The following is a 13,562-nucleotide window of genomic DNA, read 5'->3' as shown; positions in this document are numbered from 1 at the left end:
TGACCACCTGGCTTCAGATGGGTGCACACCAGTGTTCCCATTTCATAGATGAGGCTGCTGAGGTCAGAGGAGCCAAAAAGCAGCTCAGTGGTGAGCTAATAGCCACTTGTCTCATAAGCTGCTTGCTGGGCTTTTTTCCATATAACCTGGAAGAACTCTGCAAGACAACCACCCATTATCAACTAACTTGTAATACAGTGTCAGTTTTCCTTCTGGAAAACTGTGTGCTCTCATTTTACACAAGAGTAACAGGGCCATAGAAGGAGTAAAAAAATGAAGAAAAATGAAGACATCTGCTATTTTCCCCTGGAAAGAACATCAAGTCAACACTGGTTTATTAAGATAATCTTTTTATGCACATACTTTTTACATAATTATGTTCATTTGCATAACATTTTTCTAGCTTCTCTCACTAAACACTGCATACATTGCCTCTCGTCATTAAGAGACAGTGATTACATATAATCACATGTATTTTGTTGATACCATACCTAACTTAGAAAAATTCATCTTTGGACTAGAGAGGTGGCTCAGTAAAGTGGCAATAACACAGGCATCAGAACCCTGGGTTCTGTGCCCACACAGAAAGTGGACTCAGTAGCACACACCCCGCAATGGAGAAACCAGAGACAGAGGACTGACTGGTCCTTACTGGCCAACCAGGCTAGGCAAATCAATGGCCTCCAGGTTCAGTGTCCTGGGTTGTCCTGAGGCTGTTTGAATTCTGATGTTAATTCTGCTTCCTGAGGAGGGTTGAGCAGTCCTTTAAACTGTCTCCCCACTTTATCTGGTCAATGAAGGATAGAGCCTCTGATTGGGCAGTGGAGGGAAAAGGAGGGGTGAGAGATCGTTGAGAGTGGGGGCGGGGAGAGAGAGGAGGAGAAGGGAAGGAGAGAACAGATGAAGAGGATGAAGAAGCAAAGATGGGGTAGAACTACATGACCAGGAGAGACTGCAAGTAGCAAAGGGTCTCAGAGCTGGGGAATGCATTTCTATAGTGCTAGATCTGCCCAATCTAGATAGATAGCGTATAAATCTAATAACTGGATAGTGTGTCTTTTACAGGGCTTATTGAGGTTGGAAATGAGTGCAACAAACCTCAAAAGATAAAATAGGAGTGATCCATTGCTGACCTCTGGCTTTCACACATATGCACACACACATGCATGGGTACCCACATGGAACATGTGCACACATCTACATTAACATGCATATTTCTTAGCTGGCCAATACCAGTTTTTTGTTGTAGTAAATAATGTTGGGGAGGAGAACTTTGTATGCATGTGTTGATTACTCTGCATGTTCTCCAGAAGTGGTGGATTAGGTAAGTGGTATGAGCATTTCCAAGTTCATGATAAATCTTGCTTGCCTGTTCTTCTTCTTCTTTTTTTTTTTTTTTTTTAACCATCAATTAAAACAAACTTTATTGCATTTATTTATTTATTTGGGGGCAGCTTGCAGAAGTCAGTTAGATCCATCTATGGTGTAGGTCTCAGGGATCGAACTCAGGTCATTAGGCTTGGCTGCAACCACCATTATTTGTTGAGCCATCTTGTTTGCCCGGCACTGACAGTGTTGAGGACTAGCTCAGTCATAATGTTTTAGCCAATCAATTTTATTCAGCTTAGTACATTTTTTTCAGCTATATATGGCCTTTACCTGGGCCACATTGAACTCTCAGTGACTGGAGAATTCTTTGCCAGTGATTTTGCTTATTTCTCATTTGTGATCAACCAAAACAATACTCTTGTCAACTGCAGAGAAGAGTGGCTGAAGTTTTCTTCTTCTATTATATGCTCTTATTTATATTTTATATCCCCACAGAGTCTACAGAAGTTTATTTTCAACCAAAACACAACATTTTGTTTTCTTTTTTTCTTTCTTTTCCTTTTCTTTTATTAGATATTTTCTTTACTTACATTTCAAATGTTATCCCCTTTCCCAGTTTCTCCTCTGGAAACCCCCTATCTCTCCCCTAGTTTCTATGAGGGTGCTCCCCCAGCCACTCACCCACTCCCACATTCCCCTACACGGAGGCATCGAACCTTCACAGGAACAGGGCCTCTCCTCTCATTGGTGCCCAAAAAGGCCATTCTAGGCTACATATGCGGCTGGAGCCATGGGTCCCTCCATGTGTACTCTTTGGTTGGTGGTTTAGTCCCTGGGAGCTCTGGGGTGTCTGGTTGGTTGATATTGTTGTTCTTCGTATGGGGTTCAGCTTCATACCCCTTCAGCTCCTTCAATCCTTTCTCTAACTCCTCCATTGGAGACCCCTTGCTCAGTCCAATGGTTGGATGCAAGCATCTGCCTCTGTATATGTCAGGCTCTGGCAGAGCCTCTCAGGAGACAGCTATATCAGGCTCCTGTCAGCATGTACTTCTTGGCATCCACAATAGTGTCTGGGTTTGGTGACTGTATATGAGATGGATCCCAGGGGGGGGGGCAGTCTCTGGATGGCCTTTTCTTCAGTTTGTGCTCCATACTTTGTCTCCGTATTTGCTCCTGTGAGTATTTTGTTCCCCCTTCTAAGAAGGACCAAGCATCCACACTTTGGTCTTCCTTCTTCTTGAGCTTCATGTGGTCTGTGAATTGTGTCTTGGGTATTCCGAACTTCTGGGCTAATATCCACTTATCAGTGGGTGAATACCATGTATGTTCTTTTGTGATTGGGTTACCTTACTCAGGATGTTATTTTCTAGTTCCATCCATATGCCTAAGAATTTCATGAAGTCATTGTTTTTAATAGCTGCAATTGTATAAATGTACCACATTTTCGTATCCATTCCTCTGTTGAAGGACATCTGTGTCCTTTCCAGCTTCTGGCTATTATTATAAATAAGGCTGCTATGAACATAGTGGAGCATGTGTCCTTGTTACATGTTAGAGAATCTTTTGGGTATATGCCCAGAAGTGGTATAGCTGGGTCCTATGTCTAATTTTCTGCAAAACTGCCAGACGGATTTCCAGAGTGGTTGTACCAGCTTGCAATCCCACCAGCAATGGAGGAGTGTTCCTTTTTCTTCATATCCTTGCCAGCATCTGCTGTCACCTGAGTTTTTGGTCTCAGGCATTCTGACTGGTGTAAGGTGGAATATCAGGGTAGTTTTGATTTACATTTTCCTGATGATTAAGGATGTTGAGCATTTTTTTTTTTTTTTTAGGTGCTTCTCAGCCATTTGGTATTCCTCAGTTGAGAATTCTTTGTTTAGCTCTGTACCCCATTTTTAATAGGGTTATTTGATTCTCTGGAGTCTAACTTCTTGAATTCTTTGTATATATTGGATATTAGCCCACTATCAGATTTAGGATTGGTAAACATCTTTTCCCAATCTGTTGGTTGCCATTTTGTCCTATTGACAGTGTCCTTTGCCTTACAGAAGCTTTGCAATTTTATGAGGTCCCATTTTTCTATTGTTGATCTTAGAGCATAAGCCCTTGGTGTTCTGTTAGGGGACATTTCCACTGTGTCCACATGCTCGAGGCTCTTCCCCACCTTCTCTTCTATTAGTTTCAGTGTATCTGGTTTTGATCCACTTGGACTTGAGCTTTGTACAAGACGATAAGAATGGATTGATTTGCATTCCTCTACATGCTGACTGCCAGTTGAACCAGCACTATTTGTTGAAAATGCTGTCTTTTTCCCACTGGATGGTTTTGGCTCCTTTGTCAAAGATCAAGTGACCATAGGTGTGTGGCTTCATTTCTGGGTCTTCAATTCTGTTCCATTGATCTACCTGCCTGTCTCTGTACCAATTCCATGCAGTTTTTGTTGTTGTTGTTGTTGTTTGTTTGATTGGTTATTTGTTTGTTTATTTATTTATTTATTTATTTATTTTTATCACAATTGCTCTGTAGTACAGCTTGAGGTCAGGGATGGTGAATCTCCCAGAAGTTCTTTTATTGTTGAGGATAGTTTTCACTATCTTGGGTTTTTTGTTATTCCAATTGAATTTGCAAATTGCTCTTTCTAACTCTATAAAGAATTGAGTTGGAATTTTGACAGGGATTGCATTGAATCTGTAGATTGCTTTCAGCAAGATGGTCATTTTACTATATTAATCCTGCCAACCCATGACCTTTTTGATTTCTTTCTTCAGAGACTTGGGACTCCTGGGAGTCGGTCTTCCTCTGTGATTCTGTGATCCTGGGTGTTTCAGAGTTCCTGGGAGTCGGTCTTCCTCTGTGATTCTGTGATCCTGGGTGTTTCAGAGTTCCTGGTAGTCGGGCTTCCTCTGGGTGTTGTAGGAGTGGGTGCAGAGTCAGCACCCCAGGTTTGCTCTGGGTCCAGGTTCAAACTGGAAGGAACTGATGCCACTGGCCAGGTGGGGTTTCCTACATCCCTGGGTCCCCGGCGGGGGGGGGGGGTGAGGGTGTCCCAGTTACTCCAGGTGTTGAGGCAGATGTTGTGGCCTCTCCTGTGATCCTGGGTATGTTAGAGCACCTGGGAGTCAAGCTTCCTCTGGGTGTTGTGGGACTGGATTAGGAGCCAGTGCCCAAGGTCTGCTCAGGGAGTAGGTTCAGACTGAAAGGAGCCCAATTGCTCTGAAAAAATAGGAATTCTTTTATGTAACTACAAATAGGCATTCCCTTGGAACTCTCTCTAGTTTGATTGACACTTGTCAAAGATTTAAACATGCTTAATAAAATGATCAAACCAACATCTTGGTCTACAGTCATCATTTTCAGTATGTCTCCCAGTCCCAGTCATTTATGATCTGGTTCCCTGTCCACCAGGTGTGCCAAACACCTGCAAGCCACGCATTTCTCTCCCTCGCATGCCCTGGCCCGTGTTATGATTACCTTTGCTTTGCTTTGCAAATGAAAAATCTGAAACACAAGAGAGTAACCGAGTTTCCTAAAGCACATAGTGAGTGAATGATGGGGATTCAGAACATTCAAGAGGGAGGCTGAGCCTGTCCCTGGGGCGCCTCATCTTAATCCTGGCTACTACCAGTAACCAGGACCAGTGGGCTCGATTGGGAAACCCATTAGGAATTTCTCACTCAGCTGGGATAATTTGCTGGTGGGGAGATGAAGCTGAGGCTGAAGCTGGAAATCTACAGCTAGAGCTTTCTACCCCATGAACACACTCACCTCCACACACACCTGTGGTGAGCAAGCTCTCTGCAGAGATCAGAACACTGTTCTTTGGATGCCTTTCGAAATATGTGGCCATGTCTGACCTACAGTTTGCTAGTGATTAGGCTCGTAGTCTAAAGGTACTTATCTACTCCAGTGAACTGGTTTGAATGAGACTGTCCCTTGTAGCTTATGTATGTAGCTTATGTATTTGGACATTTGGTCCCTCATTGGTGACACTGTTTCTGGGAGGTTGAGGAGCTGTGGCCTTCATGGAGGAAGGATGTCATGGAGGTAGGCTTGGAGAGTCAAAAGTCCTCTTCCATTTCCAGTTCATTCTCCCTGCTCCATGCTCCTGGTTCAAGATGTAAGCTCTCAGCTTTCTGCTCCAGACACCATGTCTACCTGCTGCCATTCCTTCCTGCTGTGGTGATGATGGACCCTTATTCCTCTGTGAGCCCAGATCAACCCTTCCTTCTACAAGTTGCCTTGGTCATGATGTTTCCTCATAGCAATGAGAAAGTAACCAATACTGCAAGCCAAGTCTGCAGATGGGTCTCACATACTATGACTCCATGGCTTTGTAGGATGTTAATCAATGAGTGTAATTTTGTAACTTCATTACATTGTTTCTTTTTTTCCACTCTCTTTCCCTATATTTATCTGTGTATATATATTCCCTCACCTGGCTTCTTCTGAACTAACATTTACATGCCTATAATTCTATCCTTAGCAACGTAATATCTAAGTTAAATGATCAACAGGCAGCAAGCTGCTCAGTAACCCTAAGAGAGAGCCAGTCTGGGGCCTGGGCCAACCAGTAGCTTCTAGGTGTGATGCTTTGTGGACCTAGAGCAGTTCCTGTCCAGGTAAACACTGGCAGGGATAGAGAACAGTTGGGTATTATAGCTCAGTCACTCCTGCCCAGTGGCTCATGTGATCAGTGCTCCTAGTGGGCAGAGGCAGGCCTTCTCACTGGTGTCTCCCTCTGCCCTAGCCCAGGCTCCTGCCTTCTGCAGTCTCTTGCTGCATCTTTTAGCTCCCTAGGTCCTCCCAGTAAATGTTCCCCTTGGATGTTCTGCAGACAGATAACCACAAATGGCACAGATCGGTGTGTAGTGAGATTTGCCTTTAACTTTTTGAATATTTTACTTTGCCAGCATGTCCGTACCAGCTTGTCATACACTTCTACCATGGCATTTGTGTCAGTATCATCAAGAAAGATTCTAGAACTGATGGATGATGGTGAACAGCAATCCCTGTCTGCCGTTGAGCCCAAGTGCAGGTGGAATGCTGCCCTCCTGGGCTGTGCCAGCCCAATGTGACACTTAGGGAAGGGAGTCACCTCAAACTCTAAGGTGAAACAGAAAGTGCTCGTATTTCGGGTTTGGGGCTCACTGGGTATACTGAGGTAGGCGGCTATTAGGGTAAAAGATTTATTGAAAGAGTGTTTATGTTATGGACAGACAAACAGCAGCAGAGTGGGCTCCTCATAACTGTCACGGGTGGTAGATGGGAAGGAGACTGGAAGTTTCTTTATTTTGGTCTGCATTGGCTGTGTGAGTGCTCAGTTAAATAATAATAGGTGATGGATGAATAGCATTTCTGGTCAGCCATTAAGGGTGTCTCTGGGGCAGGAAGACAAGAATCTAGAGAATCTAGTCATTGTGACTCTGAGGATCAAATTATGGTAGTTCAACCAGAATGGAGGACTTGTGCAAGATGGCAGGGCTCTGGCTAATACCCATATTCTTCCTCACTACCAGGGCAGAAGGAGCCAGAGTGAGGATCACGGGAAGTGAGAGGAGCAGCCCAGCAGGAGAGAGGAAGGCGGTGTGGGCTGAGAGGAAGCTCGGACTTCCCAGCCTCTTCCTGTGGTCTCACTTGCCGGAAGCTGCAGCTCTTCCGTTTGGTCCCCGGGTCAGGCTGGGAGCTGAGGAAGAGCAGCAGAGATGAGGAACTGGGACGCTGGCTGGGAAGGTAGCCTGTGCCAGAGTGTGCGAATCATCTTCACAGAATCAACATGCTGGAGGACCGGCATGTAAAATCGTCTGTCTGACTCTGCTGTACATCTTTGCTTTGTTACTCCCAAATGAGGATAAACAGTTGATAAGTAGTACTTGGGGACTTCGTGCACAAAGATTTCCTGACATTAACTAACTGAGACTAACAAGGATGTCACCTTCATCTTATAGATGTAAAGCCACCAAAGGGATGGCATTTTAGTGTGCAGTGTGGTGTGGTGTGTGTGTGTGTGTGTGTGTGTGTGTGTGTGTATTTAGATGATGCAGGAACTCTGAGAGCTGGATGAGGTAAATCCTCCACTCTGTGCACAGTCAGACTCTTTTAATCGAGTGAGGTAGGAACAAGGCTTCCACCAGAGCTATGTTCCTATGATTTTGGAGGTGTTCCAGCACAGCAAGGGGAGATTGCAAGATTTTTTTTTTTTGCCTTTGGCAAATCCTTAGTGAGACTCAGGTTCCCCGTGCTAGAAACACATCAACTAAGACACTGATGACGAGGGCTTAGGAGGCCTTACCCCACCCTATTGCCTGACATTTCCTTTGGAAATGGTGACTGGTTTGTGCTGGAGTGACATCTGGGCTTTTGCCAACCAGTCACAGCTCCACCTGCTGGCCCCACAGTGCTTAGTGCCGTAGACTCCTGGCTGAAAGTCAATGGTTTTATCTTGCCTCTTCAGTGTTTCGGTTTCCTTTGCTGGTTCCACCTGGGACTTCTCGCTTCTCCAGACCCTCAGCTGATAGGTGATTTATTTATTTATTTTTTTAAAGAGTATAAATATGTTAGATGGCTATTTCCACAAACACTTCATCTGATTCTTGTCCCCTCTGGATTAAAATTAGAACTATTGAGATCTAATCCTTGACTGGCCCATGGGAGCAAGAGGTCTACACCAGAATAAGCAGATTCATTTCTATCTCGAGCAGTCTGTGGAGCTCTCTTCTTGGGGTGGTGGCAGGGGGCATATCTGTTTGCACAAGCAGACACTCAGAGCCAGGGCTTATTTGGAGTGGTTAAGGAAAGGAAGGGATGTGGATGGTGGACCTTTCAGGGTGGGCACAGCCACCATGCACATCTGTCCATCCTGCATCCCCTTCTAGGGCCGACAAAATACCAGAGGAAACAAGGTTGGGAAGATTTATTTTGGCTCACGGTTTTAGGGGTCCACAGTCATTTGGCATTAGTGCTTGTGGGCTCGTGTGTAGTTAGGAGAAATGTCATGATAGAAAAGCAGGGCTGAGGAAAGCTGCTCACCTCACAGCAGGCAGGAAGCAGGAGGCAGAGAGGAGAGAGGGACAGGAACAAGACATCTCTCAAAGGTTTGCTCCTGTGACCCAATTTCTTCACCAGACCCCACCTCTTAATTACCCATTGATCTCAGTGTCTTGGTGATGAATAGTGCTACCAGCTAAGAACAGCCTCGGTATATGAGCCCCTTTGGGAGACAGTTCATGTTCAAGCTGTAGCAGCTACAGGGTGAAGTGTCTCATCAGTATCATTTCCTCCTCCAAACAGAGATGGAAGTGTGCCCAGTTGTTCTCTCAGATGGTAGACCTGAATTCTAAATGACTTCCCTGCTGACAATTTCCAGCCAAGTCCAGGCAACATAACCCGTACTTAGAGTGTGGATACTCTAAGTAGCTTCTTTGCATTCAGCCACTGGGAGTTAAAGGAAGGCGGAACCCGTCTGCACCGGATGCTACGGCTGAGGTGAGCTGAAGGCGTCCCTTGCTCTACCTATCAGCTCCCAGGGAGGATTCGCTCTGCAGTCCTGTGCAAGGATCCCCTACTTCCTGCCACCTCACACATGGCCTGATCGTTCTCTAGGCAGAGCCAAGCTGAGGCAATGTGTCAGTGAAGTGCAGAGTCCTGAAGGGGGGGAGGCAGTGGTAGACATCTGTTGAGAAACACACACAATGGCAGATCACCAGCTGAGTTCCTGCCCAGACAACTTGTACACATTGCCTGCTGACTGACGGGCTCAGCCCTGAGCCTGAGCCCTTGGGAAAGTTGAACATCTAGGGATACTGGGCCATCAGTGGGCACTCCATCTCCTCCTGTGATCCAAGTCACTAAATGCTCCAGTGTAAGTGGACAAAGAATTTCCAATATTGTGCCCTTCCTGCATTATTCAACAGCTACTGTGTGTCAGCAAGGCTCTGCAATATGCAGTCTTTCATCCTTATGTAGTATAGNGGCTAGTTCTTACGAACNTGTGTTGTAGACNTAACTAAGGCAGAGGAGCAGAGATGTAACTGCTAAGGTGATACCCAGATAACAAAAATGGATTTACTAATTCCATGAGATTTAGTAGTAGACGGTTTATGATAGTTTCCAGATTGTACAAGTCAGTTCTAACACTGTGTTGCATGAAATATTAAAGAAAGAATGTCAAGTTCCCGTGCTACACTGGGCACCGGTGGGCCACATGGCTCCAGTGAGGTGTTCTCATCTCGGCAGACTCTCTGGACCAGAGCTCCTGAGATGTCTCCACCCAATTCGCCAAGTTCCCTTGGCAGGTTACTGCCATGCCAGTCCCGTGCAATGATGCACACCTTGCAGTTAGCTGTCACAATTCCCAGTAACCCGGTAACGCTAGAAGCTTATAATTAATCAGTCAGATTTATATATCAATAAATTCTCAATTCACAAGATGCCCACACAATAATTTCAGATCCAATTGATAATGATACAAGCTGCCCACCTAGATTAGACAAGTTATCCCAATATTCTATCTCTATATGATATAGCTACCTGTGGGTATTTAAAGCCACACAAAATCTGACTTGTTCTGTTCTTCCTCCATCTTCCTCCTCTCCTCCCTGTCTCTGCAACTCTCAGCTCCGCCTCCCTTTCTGTGTCCAATCACAGGCTTCTTGTTGTATTAATATTTAAATTAATAGAACAGGGAAAATCCTGCTACAATACCATCCATAAGGGACTTCCAGAAGCCTATGGCATAGAATGTCCAGAACATCTTACACAACTCTGATGAGACTGTGAGAGAATAGCAAGGCTGGAATGTGTTGGACACTACTTCCTGCGAGTTGATATTGCACCCATTCTGGGTTCCCCAAATCACAGTCTTACCACATATGTCAGGCTGGCCTTGAACTCATGATCCTTCTGCCTCCATTTCCTGTGTGCTGACACCACAAACATGCACCACCAAATCTGGCTTTGGAGATTTCTTTGTAATCCTAGCAGTGTGGTGGAGAAGGTCGAGAGAACACCCGTTCGTTACTAGATGTGAGGACACTAGGCTGTTTGCTATCTGTTCCCAACAATGAGCCATGTGAGACCGTGGCTGTTCCCCAGTCTAATAGGCACAGCAGATCTGTAATGTGCTTATAGGAACACTTTTTTCCCACTTTCCCCAATGACTTTTGATCTTATCCTTGGACATATCTGTGGCAGGAGGTGTCAATCACCCTGGTAGCCTGCCTATGATGGAGCAAAACCGAGCATGTGTGTGGAGCTGTGCATTTACTTTTGGAAAGCATGAAGTTGGCATGGGGAGATGCTTCAGTCAGTAAGGTGCTTGAGGCAACAGCATAATGGCTGAGTTTGGGAAGTGTTTGGGAAGGAACACATGCCTGTGATCCCAAAGCTGGGGAGGCCGAGGCAGGAGGACCCCCAGAGTTCACTAGACTGCCAGTCCAGCCTCTTTGATGAATTCCCAAGCTGAGGGAACCTGTCTCAAAAGTAAGGTGCAGAGTGGTGGAGGAAGATACCTGACGGCGACTTCTGACCTCTGCGTACGTGCATGCACACACAGACACACATATAAACATTATATACATATACAACATATACATATACATTATATACATACACACATATACATATACATACACACATATATATGCATATACATACACATATGTACATCATATGCATATACATATACACATGTACACACATATATACATATGCATATACATACACTCATATATATCATACACACACATACATATATACATATACATACACGTACATATGCAAATACATATACATATACATATATACAATACATATGCAAATACATGCATATATACATATACATACACATGTAAATATACATATACATATGCATATATACATATATACATATACATATACACATACATATACAGTTACACACACATGTATAGGTACCCATGTTTCACATACTCAGATCCAACCAAACACAGATTGAACAGATGCTGACTTAGTTGAACTCAACATGTACAAGCTTGTTAGGGTTGTTATTCCCTAGACAATCCAGTGCTATGGCTATTGACACAGCTCCTTCTTGGCTGTAGGTATTTAAAGTCATCTTGAGATAAAGTCCATGAAGCTATGAGAGCATTTTGAAATTTTTGACACAGAAGGCTCTGATCCTGAAAGTAGGAAAGAGATAGTGAGCTGGGGTCCAGGGCGGTGTTCATTCAGAGGCCACCATCAGGATGATGGCCCATGACTGTGGATAACGTTTAGTAAAGGTACTGGCAGAAGAGTTTAGAGCACTTTGGGACAACTTGGCTTTGAGGGGGGTGTTGATGACTGAGACCTGCCTTAGGAATTATACTCACTCTAGGCACTGCTGTTACTCTCTGTGACAGCCAAGTCCAGGTGTCAACTTGACCAGCTGGAGAGTACTAACCTGGCTGAGTGCTGCTTTGTGTCCATAAAGAACTTTCAGAGGAGAAAGTGTAACAGCCTGAGCACTGAAGGAGTTGCTCTGGGGAGGGAATGTTGAAAGAACCCCCCCTCTCTCAGCAGGGGCACTGGTCTTATGCTATATAGGCAACAGAATTCCAGATTCTGTGCTCTCTGGGCTCTAGCCTTGAGCTGAGAGGGACATGCACTGGTTTCCCAAGTTTTGAAGGCTCAGGCACAAACAGCTAAGTATTAGTTTTCCAGGGGTTCCAGGTTGCACATGGCCTGTGGGGAACTCAGTCTTTCCTGTCTCATGGGTCTAGTCCATTATTTTCCATCCATGCATGAATCATCTGGATACTTTCTACAGAGATATTTGGTTCTCTCTGGAGAACTTCAGTTGGAACCCTGTGTCTGAGATCCCTGTTGACATCTGGAGCTGGCTGCAGATGCTGGCAGACCTGTCTCTCTGTAACCCTTTTAAGGTTGTTCTAATGGCTGCAAACTTCCCTCCTTTGCTGCTATTTGGAAGATGCACTTTGAGTCCTCCCCTTTCCATCATTTCTGGATGCATGACTCCACCATGTTACTTCACCTCTGTGCTTTCCCATTTCAGCTCCTGTCACAACAGCATCAGCACTAGGTCCATGGCATTGGGCAATTTTCAAAGCCCATCTCCTCCATCCTGAACAAGGATCTGTGATGCTGGGGATGTAGTTTTTGTCTCCTTTCTTAAGAAAGGAAGGCAGGAAAGTTTGGTGACTGAACAGCATCGCAGAATTATAAAGCTGTGGGTGCAGGAGCAGCTGACAGGATCCAGACTTGGTACAATTGCACAGTAGGGCATGGGAGAGGACTAGGAAGTTAACAGACATGTTAAACTAGACTAAGCAGTTGGTGACAGGCAGAGTTGTAACAACTCACAGTGCAACTGCAGTGCAGGTTCAACTCATGGTTTGCTACATCCACTCCAGTAGTGACCCGCCTGACAGGCCGAAAAGCCTGGACACAGTCCTGAGGCAAAAAGTTCACGGAAAATTATTCTCCTGGAACCGTGGCATCCTGTAATAACGAATGTTCCAAATCTGTCCTTGCTTTAGTCGGTAAATGGATCTGTGTGCTTTCCCTTAATATTGCTTTATTATAAGTGCCTCTAAGGATTTATTTTTGACATATAGCAAAGTTAGATTCCTCACCAGTCCTGGGCAGTCCTTGAGCCAACGACCATGGGCTTTGAATTCAGTAAGAATGCTGCCTATTCAGTGACATTCAGATTTGCTTCTATTATTGTAAGAGATATAGTAAAAGAAATAAGGCATTACTATCTACTACATAGAGTTAGAAATCTCAGGGCATGCTACTCCCATATGCAGGAATTTACCATTATCTAGGAAGAAGGAAGGTTTCAGTCTAAGGAGGAACCAGAGTAGATACTTAGAACTATAGATAGCTGAGTTACACCCATAAACAGGAATTTACTATGGCCATGGAGGATGGTGGACTATACAGTAGAATAGAATAGGAACTATGGCAAGGGCTTCTTAGATTAAGATTAAGATTCTAAGATTAAGCGGACCTTAGGACCTTAGGTGGGGCTGCTTTTGATCCCAGTTGTTAACATTGAATTTTATCCCAGTTGGTTTCTGCCAGTCCTTAGTAGGCATTCCTCTGTTTTGTGTAAAAGTCACTTATAAGACGTGTGCTTGCAGCTGGGCAGTAGTGGAGCATGCCTTTAATCCCAGCACTTGGGAGGCAGAGGCAGGCGGATTTCTGAGTTCAAGGCCAGCCTGGTCTACAGAGTGAGTTCCAGGACAGCCAGG

This window comes from Mus pahari, chromosome 15 (genome assembly GCF_900095145.1).
Source record: "Mus pahari chromosome 15, PAHARI_EIJ_v1.1, whole genome shotgun sequence".
NCBI classification, from domain to species: Eukaryota; Metazoa; Chordata; class Mammalia; order Rodentia; family Muridae; genus Mus; species Mus pahari.
This window is presented reverse-complemented; position numbering follows the sequence as displayed.